This window comes from Triticum urartu, chromosome 3A (genome assembly GCF_056163025.1).
Source record: "Triticum urartu cultivar PI428250 chromosome 3A, HENAU_Tu73, whole genome shotgun sequence".
NCBI classification, from domain to species: Eukaryota; Viridiplantae; Streptophyta; class Magnoliopsida; order Poales; family Poaceae; genus Triticum; species Triticum urartu.
Genome location: NC_141875.1, coordinates 262111194 through 262120934, shown reverse-complemented (window position 1 = coordinate 262120934; position 9741 = coordinate 262111194). Strand labels below are relative to the sequence as shown.

At 42.5% G+C, this 9741-nt stretch overlaps 1 long non-coding RNA gene across 1 annotated transcript; it reads left to right on the top strand.

Moving 5' to 3' along the window:
* The first annotated feature begins 5654 nt into the window (after positions 1-5654).
* On the top strand, positions 5655-9452 carry LOC125543973 (uncharacterized). The gene is made up of 2 exons (XR_007299179.2): positions 5655-8748; positions 9139-9452. It is a non-coding gene; the product is annotated as an uncharacterized LOC125543973 (long non-coding RNA).
* The last annotated feature ends 289 nt before the right edge of the window (positions 9453-9741 follow it).

Below are 9741 nucleotides of genomic sequence, written 5' to 3'. Positions count from 1 at the left end.
ACTCCCACAAATTGAATGCCCGTCGTTGACACGGGAGGATCCGGCGGAAGAGCATGACCTGGACCACGTTGACGAGCTTGATTTTCTTGCTCATCATGTTCCTGATGCAGGTCTGGAGTCCGGTCAGCTCTACCGGGGAACCCCAGGACAGGCCCTTCTCTCTCCATGAAGTGAGCCGCGTGGGGATTCCAAATCAAAATTTGGGGGCCGCCACCCAGTTGGTGTCGCGTGGCTCGGTGATGTAGAACCACCCCGATTGCCACCCCTTTATGGTCTCCACATAGGAGCCTTCGAGCCAGGTGACGTTAGGTATTTTGCCCACCATGGCGCCTCCGCACTCTGCTTGCTGGCCGACCACCACCTTCGGTTTAACATTGAAGGTCTTCAGCCACAGGCCGAAGTGGGGCCTGATGCGGAGGAAGGCCTCGCACACGACGATAAACGCTGAGATGTTGAGGATGAAATTGGGGGCCAGATCATGAAAATCCAGCCCGTAGTAGAACATGAGCCCGCGGACAAACGGGTGAATGGGAAATCCTAGTCCGGGGACAAAGTGGGTAAGGAAAACTACCCTCTCATGGGGTTCGGGCGTTGGGATGATCTGCCCCGCATCTGGCAGCCGGTGCGCGATATCCGCGGCCAGATATCCGGTTTCCCGTAGCTTTGTGATGTTCTCCTCTATGACGGAGGAGACCATCCACTTGCCTCCCGCTCCGGACATGCTTGGAGTGGTTTGAGGAGAAAGACGCGAACTTGGGCGCTGGAGCTTGAGTGTGCGAGAATGGATAAGCAAGGAGGAAGAAGGCGTGGGTAAAAAGGGTGAATCTTTGTCCCTTTATAAGGGCGGAAGAGGCAACGCGCCTCCCCACTTACCTGGTAAGACCGCTTATTCCCCGAACGCTGTAATTGATGGCACGGTTGGGTTACCCATACCCGTATTGATGAGAATCCCGTGATAAGGGGACACGTTCTCTGCTTCGACAAGACGTGTCAAGAAAACCGCCACGCGATATGTGCAGTGCTGGTTGAGAAAAACGGTTTGAATAATGACCGGGCCATGGCATGATGTCATGTTGCAAAACGTGTCAGTAGATTAGATTTGTGGAAATAGTATTCTCTCTACGGTGGTATGTGGAACTTGTTTTGCAGAGCCGGACACTATCCTTGTGTTCAAAATCTTCCATCGAGTATTCGGAGGAGGAACCCGCCTTGCAATGATGAAGACAAATCTGCGCGCCGGACTCGTCGTCTTGAAGCCTGGTTCAGGGGCTATTGAGGAAGTCCTGGATTAGGGGGTCTCCGGACAGCCGGACTATATCCTTTGGCCGGACTGTTGGACTATGAAGATACAAGATTGAAGACTCCGTCCCATGTCCGAATGGGACTCTCCTTGGCGTGGAAGGCAAGCTTGGCAATACTGATATGTAGATCTCCTCCCTTGTAACCGACTTTGTGTAACCCTAGCCCCCTCCGGTGTCTATATAAACTGGAGGGTTTAGTCCGTAGGACAACAGACAATCATACCATAGGCTAGCTTCTAGGGTTTAGCCTCTATGATCTCGTGGTAGATCAACTCTTGTAATACTCATATCATCAAGATCAATCAAGCAGGACGTAGGGTATTACCTCCATCGAGAGGGCCCGAACCTGGGTAAACATCGTGTCCCCCACCTCCTGTTACCATCCGCCTTAGACGCACAGTTCGGGACCCCCTACCCGAGATCCGCTGGTTTCGACACCGGCAGCCATCATATCCATTTCACATCTCCGGTATCTAGTTCTAGTTGTATCAATCGGGATACAACTCTGAGTGCCCGTTAACGTGGACATGGCTATTTGAATAGATATACTTCCCTATAGGGGTGCATAAACTTACCCAACACGCTCGATCAACTTCGGACGAACACACCATCAGGTCATGACCAACCTCGGCCGATCAACACGCGTAGCCCTACCTAGGCTCAACAGAGAGGCCAACACGCCGGTCTACCTCCTAAGCGCTCAGGGGTCTTGGGCCCATCGCCCTTTGCACTCCTGCGTGTTGCGTGGACAGCCAGGATCAGTCTTGGCTGCCTCTATAACAAAGCAGGTGCTTACACGGACCACCCGGGCACGTGCCGCTTAATCGATGGCGTCCGAAGAGCTTTCGGCTGATACATACGACACAAAGTGCCCATAATTATTCCCGCATGGTGGTTAGTGCGAAAAGGCCAGAGGCCTACTCATATCACATATACAAACCGTTAGTGTCCTGGGAGCGCGTGGTAAGGAGCAAAGACCCACGATCACGTGACCCCGTCGCCCCGTCTTGTGGACTTATGGCAAGGGCCCGAAATGCCTGCTCATGCCACACAATTATCTCGCGGGTACCCTCATGGTCAACCCGACTCCACATCACTCTTCACATTTCTCTCATGGGTACCCCTCGAGGCCGTCCCGGCTTCAACATGGTTCTGGGGATATAGTCAAAGTAACCGTGTGTCCATAACACCAAAGGGGAATCTGAGGAATCACCCTCGATGGGTTCCACTTGATTTAACCATCAAGGTGAACTAAGGAGGAATCACCCTCACGGGTTCACTCTTGAGGTGTTTCATGACAGATTCGTTATTAGGAGTGGTGAAGGAGGAATCACCCTTCGTAGACCATGACCTATTAACTACACTACAGAGATCTCATTAGAAGTGCTATATGAGGTACCACCCTCGGCACTGGATAGTAACTTTGCAAATTCATACAACTAGGGGGGGTGAGGTGATCTGTCGGGCTCTGGACATCGATTACGTTGATCGAGTCATCGAAGGTAAAGTGAGGTCAACTAGGACAAGGTGAGGGGTCACTGGTGGATCACTAACCAACCTATAATAGGCAGTTTAGGATAAGCAGGTAAGGTATAAAGCAGGTTATAACAGCAGGCTATGCATCAGAATGGGAGCAATCAATTACAGTAGAAAAATCTAATGCAAGCATGAGATAAAATGGAATGGGTGATATCAGAATGATCAAGGGGGTTTGCTTGCCTGGAAGCTCTGCTGAAAAGGTCTGGTCGTTCGGGGTGTAGTCGGCGTCAGGAGCATGGTCAGCCTCGGTGTCTACCGGAGAGAAGAGGGGGAAGAAACAATAAATATAATGCAAATAGATGCATCACGATGCATGACATGACAATAAGAAGTGCTAGGGGTGACCTAACGCGGTACTACATGATATATATATGAAGAGGGAAAACATCTGGGAATGTTTTCCTGGAGTTTGGCATTTTCGGACAGATGAATCTGAGGGGACGGTTCTGTGTTCATCATCCTAGAGGCATGAGACAGATGAACGCAGGGACAAATCCAAGGGGGGACGAGGGCGGGAGACCCTCCCCCCTAACGTTCACATTTTCCCTTGATAGCAATTAGGCAGATCCTAATTAGGCAACCATTTTTGACTCATTTGGCCCCCCCTGTGTGACGCATCATGAAGCTCCTCAGGACTCATCCCAAGCCCATGTACAATAGTTACAGACTAAGACCTAGTGAAGGAAAAAATCCCACCATCAAACGCGAAGCCCAGCAGGCAGTAGAAGCACGCGCAGCCCCTTTGTTTCCTGGCAGTTCAGTCAACAAATTTTACCGCAGATCATGGCCTCGTGCGACCTTCCTACCCATTGTCCGCTAGAGTCTCCGCCTACCACCGCCAGGATGAATTTTCTCCCTCCTTCAAGCAAAAGATCAGAAGGGGATTGATCAAGGTCTAACACAGCTGCATAGGTGCAGGTTAACCCTAACTTCTTTGCTTATCTCTTGATTTTAATTTTGTTTAAAATCTGCGCTGTTGTGCCATTAAAAAAATCTACAAACATTAGAAGTTACTTATGAAATGCTTGATTGTCTAATTCTATTTCTGTAGATAAGAAGAGGAAGAGAACAATGAAAAAATATTGTCTATGGGCATTTGCGTCCAACCATTAAAGCTTCAATCCCCAACCGATCATATCATCATCAGTCGGCATAAAGAGGATTAGGGAAAGCACCATCCACCAAGAGAGACCACGGATTGGACGACATACCACATCCAGTAATATGCCTATATGGTAAGTCCACTCTCACAATTAGCCTAATTTTCAAATCCTAGTTTTTTGTTGTCGATATGCATGATTGATTGACTCGAAAACTAGATTCGGAATCAACTCGTTCTAGTACCATGCACTAAAATTTTCTATATAGCAAATTCAAAAACTATTTTTTGTAAAAATTCAATAATTTGGTACTACTTTTTAGTGTTTACATTAGTGAAATCCTGATTTCAGACCTATGCTTTTTTGCACACTTTAAACTGTTTTTTCTACTCGACATGCGCTCATTAGTCCGTAAGAGAGCGTAAGTGTGGAACTCGCCCCCCTATACAAAATCCCTAGCTCCGTCCCTGGATGAACGGATTGCATATTCAGATTCGTTGAATTTTTCTAAGCAACTTTCATATATAAATTATTTTCATCCGAATTACAGATTGTTTTATATTAAGTTTCAAAGTTTTTAAACATTTTCTCAAATTATTTTTAATTCAAAAAATAAACTTATTGCGTTAGCATGACGTCATCATGATGTTAGCAGTCAACCCATCTAATCCAGGTCCCACCCGTGATACACAGTGGGGCTAACAGTGGATAAATTTTAATTAAACTAGCTAATTAAGCTACAAGGCCTACATGTGCGTGTCTAACTAGTCTAACTAGTAAAGTGGCCCGCCCGATATGCAGGCTATAATTTTATAAAGTTTTATCAGAATAATTATTTATTTATTTTTATCTAGAAAATCAGAATCAAATGTGATCACATTCAAAAATATGAGTCTTTTGCAATAATAATTTTCCTACTGTGCAATTTTTATTTTTATCATTTTCTCTATGTTTATTTGCTATTGTTGTTTAAGATTTGTCATATTAACCTGTTATAGTTGTAGATGTGTGTGCCTATAATTTCCTCAGTTATGTTTGAACATCTTAGTGAACAATTTTATTTTTTGAATTTGGTATATGAAGTAAAAGGGAATTTATCAACCATATATTCATTAAAATGGTTCGTGGTAGCTTTTTCTTCTTTTCACAAACACTGATTGAATTAAGTTATATAACTCATACTACTATTTGTGAAAAAAAATGTTATAACACGTGCAATACCGGAAGCAGGACCAACGTTGGCTCGTCTTCTCAACTAAGTAAAGTTTGCTCTAATCATGTCCATTATCCACAGTATTCGTATGAGCACGTATCGTTTCCCAAAGAAAGAAAAAAGTATAAGCACGTATTGTGGCTTCAGGGGTCCCACCAACACAAACCTTCATTTTTCTTCTTTGTTGAGTCTTCTATGTGTTGTCGGAACTCCTGGCCATTGAAAAGTTTAAGATTACCCATAGTAAAAATAATATAGATGATAACATCACATTTATTTACGTGATGTGGCATGCAATTAATAATGAAGAAAAAGAGACATGTGGTAACATATCTAGTTACTGTAATATTACACATATCAATAAAAAATAGTCTACAATGTAACAAATGAAGTGATGCATGACACAACACATATATAATACCCATTGTGAAGATAATAATATAGACTAATAACATATGCATGTTACTAATCTTAAGTTACTCCCACTGTGAGCCAGCTTGGATCCACCGCATCTGAGGATCACCACCAAGCTCCTCCTCGGTTTCCAACTTCGTGGTCCTTACCTGCACGCACCTCGTGGCTGGGACGGCGGTTGGTTTGGATTCCCGTGTGCCTCGTCGATCTCCCGGGCCGGTCAATGGGAGCAGGGACCTAATAGTAGCTGCATGATGCGAGCTCGTCGAACTCGACGGTTTTCCAGCCTGCGAAGTAGTGGATCTCGTTCCCCTTAGCTCCTGCGCGATTTTGGGAATCTTGGGGGTGTTGTCCGTCCCCAAACGCCGAGCCGGAGTGGTCATTGTTGTCCCCAAGCGAGGCACCCCGACGCATCGTCTTCAACCTCAAAAGTGGCAGCCCGTCTTCGGCATTGCATTCTTCCACCTACAGGTCCCCCGATCTCTCATCTCCCTTTTTTTATGTTTGTACGATTGGACCTATATACTTTAAGGTACGTACTGCTTGCTAGTGACAAATGTTACTATCCTGCATACTCGTTGTTGATTTTCATCCAGATTGACTTCTTGTCCATCTACAAAATGGCGATAGTAAGTTCTGGATGGCTAACACAGCTTAAGGCAAAATGTTTTTTTAGTTTATGTCCTTTCCACTTTTTTTCCAGGCTTGTGACTGAAATTGGTAGTGTTCTACCCCCTACAACCATTAATATTCACAAAGTTAAGGAAGTAATTAGTGTATTTGTGATTTTAATAACTGAATAGTAAAATTGGGCCTGATTGCAATATAATATATAACGATGCTTCGATGCTTTCACCATTGGATTGTACTATAGAATAGGCTTGAAATATCAGATGATATATAGTGTCGATGTTTGGTATTATTGAACTATTTCCATCAAATGCTGATGCATGTTTCCAATGCTTATGCGGAGTAGTACACCATATCCATGTACTTATGGTTATATAAAAGGCTGTTAAAATCCATCTAGTTCACGGCGGAGGAGACGGCCTCTGCCCCGACGAATCTTCAAGTCCACACCAATCTACTACCTCCGTTCCTAAATATAAGCCCTTGTAGAGATTCTAATATGGACTACATACGAAGCAAAATGAGTGAATCTACACTCTAAAATACGTCTATATACATCCGTATGTAGTATGTATTGCAATGTCTAAAAAGGCTTATATTTAGAAACGGAGGGAGTAGTTCATATGTATGGAAGTAGTGGCGCATGCTCTTTTAAATAAATCTTTTTGTATGCCTGACCAAATCATTTGTTTTGTATTGATCAGTGTATACCTGCACTTGACCTGAGTGCATGGACAACTCTTATGTAGTAAATTCCAAAAGAGATAATGGATGACGGTACCTTAGACTACAAAATTGATAATTTATAATTAGTTGAGTGAAATCGGTTTGGCTCTCCATATTTGATGTGTTGAAGCACAATATGTGTAGCACTACCAAGATTTGCTATTTCGGCCATTAGTCCGGCGGTACAATGGTGATTTCAATAATCCTGTAGTCTGTGGATGTTGCTATTCAGTAGGTTAATAACGTGAACTCCTATTTAAAAAACTAGTTTTATCTGTCCTCATATTTTTAATCATCCATTGAATATGAATGGAAAAAGGTGAAAATGCAGGTTAGAGAGGCGCACATCTATCTTAAGCACCTGGTAATTTTCAGGAATGGTTATGCGGATCAGACATGTTACGTATCTACATAACAAACTGAGTACACCTCGTTTTTTATTCTATTGTCGTTATAAACAAAAACCTTCTTTATCAATTCCTTGTGATGCTAAAAACAAATCTAAGTACATATTAGAAAGGAAGATGTAATATCAATAGAATTCGCATAATTTAATATTAGCACAACTAAACATTCATAGTCTTGAAAGTGGATTGCATGCACACATAATAAGTTAAATCCATGTTCTCATGGACTCTAAAGTAAACACAATTGTATGCCAATGCAAATTACTACTCCCTCCGTTCACAAATATAAGATGTTTTGGATATTTCAATATGGACTACATACAGACTGAAATGAGTGAACAAACACACTAAAACATGCTTATATACATCCAATTCACAAAAAAATTAGAACATCTTATATATGTGACGGAAGGGAGTGCAAAGTATATAGAGTATCTAGAATATATTCGTATTAGTTCAACTAAGGGGATTAAGTATGTAGTTTAGCACTTGCTACTGCCATGTTCTAGCTTGTGTTCCTTCTAGGCGCTTCCCTAATCCTCTTGTCTTCTGTTGATTCTTTTCTCCTATTTTTACATGTAGTCCTTTTTTTGGTTTTTCCTGTAGATTTTGAATCCCATTTGTTCACTAAAATTTGAATGTCAGTAACATAATTTCCCTGCTAGGCCTAGGCCAGCTTTAATAGAAAATTAATTGTGTTCAGATATGCTTATGGGGCATGGTAGCACCAAGGTGCTAGTGCATGTTCATTCAAACATATAAAATATGAACTTTTTTTCTTAGATGAGGGTACCTCATCATTGGTATCGTCAATGCTAAAATGGTCATGATTTTTGTCTTGTACCTTATATTTTGAAATATAAAGTAGGACATTTGTTTTTCTTAATTAGGAATGTAAAGTTTTGATATGTGTAAAGTGTTCTTTCAGGTACTCTTTTAAATTTGTTGTGGGTAAGAATTTTAACATGTGTGAAGTTTCTTCATAGTCTCTATCTAAATCATCTTCTAATGTAATTACATATGGACATACTTTCTTTTCGAATAGATTTGCCTGCAGTTTTTGGAAATTCCTAAAATAACAACAATTATTTAACACATGTAGAAGATGAGAAGTGAAATACCTGATCATTGAGAAGTATGTTCTCTGTAACCTTTTTTGCTTCATTCGTGACTTCTGTTCCTTGGATTTTCAGTATGCTTTACAAAGAACATGCTCGCATTATACTTTTGGTAACTATTTGAACTTGTTTTCCGATATGGATCCTGCTGGAGGTGGCTTGTTTTCGTGCAGAAGATGGTACCTGCTGGAGGTGTTGTTGTCGCTAGACGGAACTAACAATGTAGGTTGTGTCATTGCTGGCTAGAGTTGATCGGAAAATCCTCAATATTGTGTACAATGTTCTACAAGCACAATATTGGTAAGTGGAAGTAAAAGTAAGCGGCTTTCCGAATTGAGCTTAAACTTGTTAGTTGGGCATATTTTGGTAACACAAATATAAACTTATATATGTGCTATTAATTAGAGCAAAGGGAGTTCATGAAAAGGACGACAGGTGCATATGAACTTCCAGGTGTGCTACATAGTATTATTAATTAAAGAACATAATAGCTCTTAGGATAAAAAGAGGCGTGCATGCAAAGAGCGGTAGTATAGGTTTTAGATAATCAATCTAATACCTGCCTCGGCTTGGGTTGCCACTAACGCTGCATAGCGCAATGACAATTTCAATAGAGATGGTGGCCGCGCTAGGGCATCCTAGTTCTCTTTTACTGATCTGTCAGGTTCAACACCTGTGGCTGCCTGTCAGGTCCAACATCCGCGTCGAGCAGCCATGCGTCATTGCGATGGGAGAAGTCGGTCTTCAGTCCCTCATGGAGGCCATGCAGTTCATGGTGTACGTCTACATCCAGCCCGGTGCTTTGTGGACAGACTTCTCTCGAGGAAGTTTGAGTGCGTCGGTGTTGCAGGAATTCCTGAGTGAATCTTGAAGGGGGTCTTTCTTTCCAGTAAAGTATCTGCACGGAAGATAGCTCTCTATGTTATTTGATACACCAGATCTTTTGTGTATTTAGATGTTCATCTGTACTCTAATCTAGTAGTAATGAAACAATAGTTTCTTCTCGGATGCATGTTCTGCTTTCATGTAAGATGTAACATCAGATTGATAAGAAAAAAAACATGGTGCTTCATCAAATTCTATACGTTTTATAGAGGATTCATTAAAGAACAAAATAGGTATGGAGAAGAAAAACATGCATGCAAAGAGTAGTATAGCCTTCAATTGAATAGCTCGGGAGAATCGATCAACTTGCCTCTACTTGGGTCGCTAAAGAGCATCTCCAGCCGTTCGCCCCCCCAGGGGGCGCGTAAAATCGCCGTCTGGGGGTGAGCTGGTGTCAAAATTGACGTG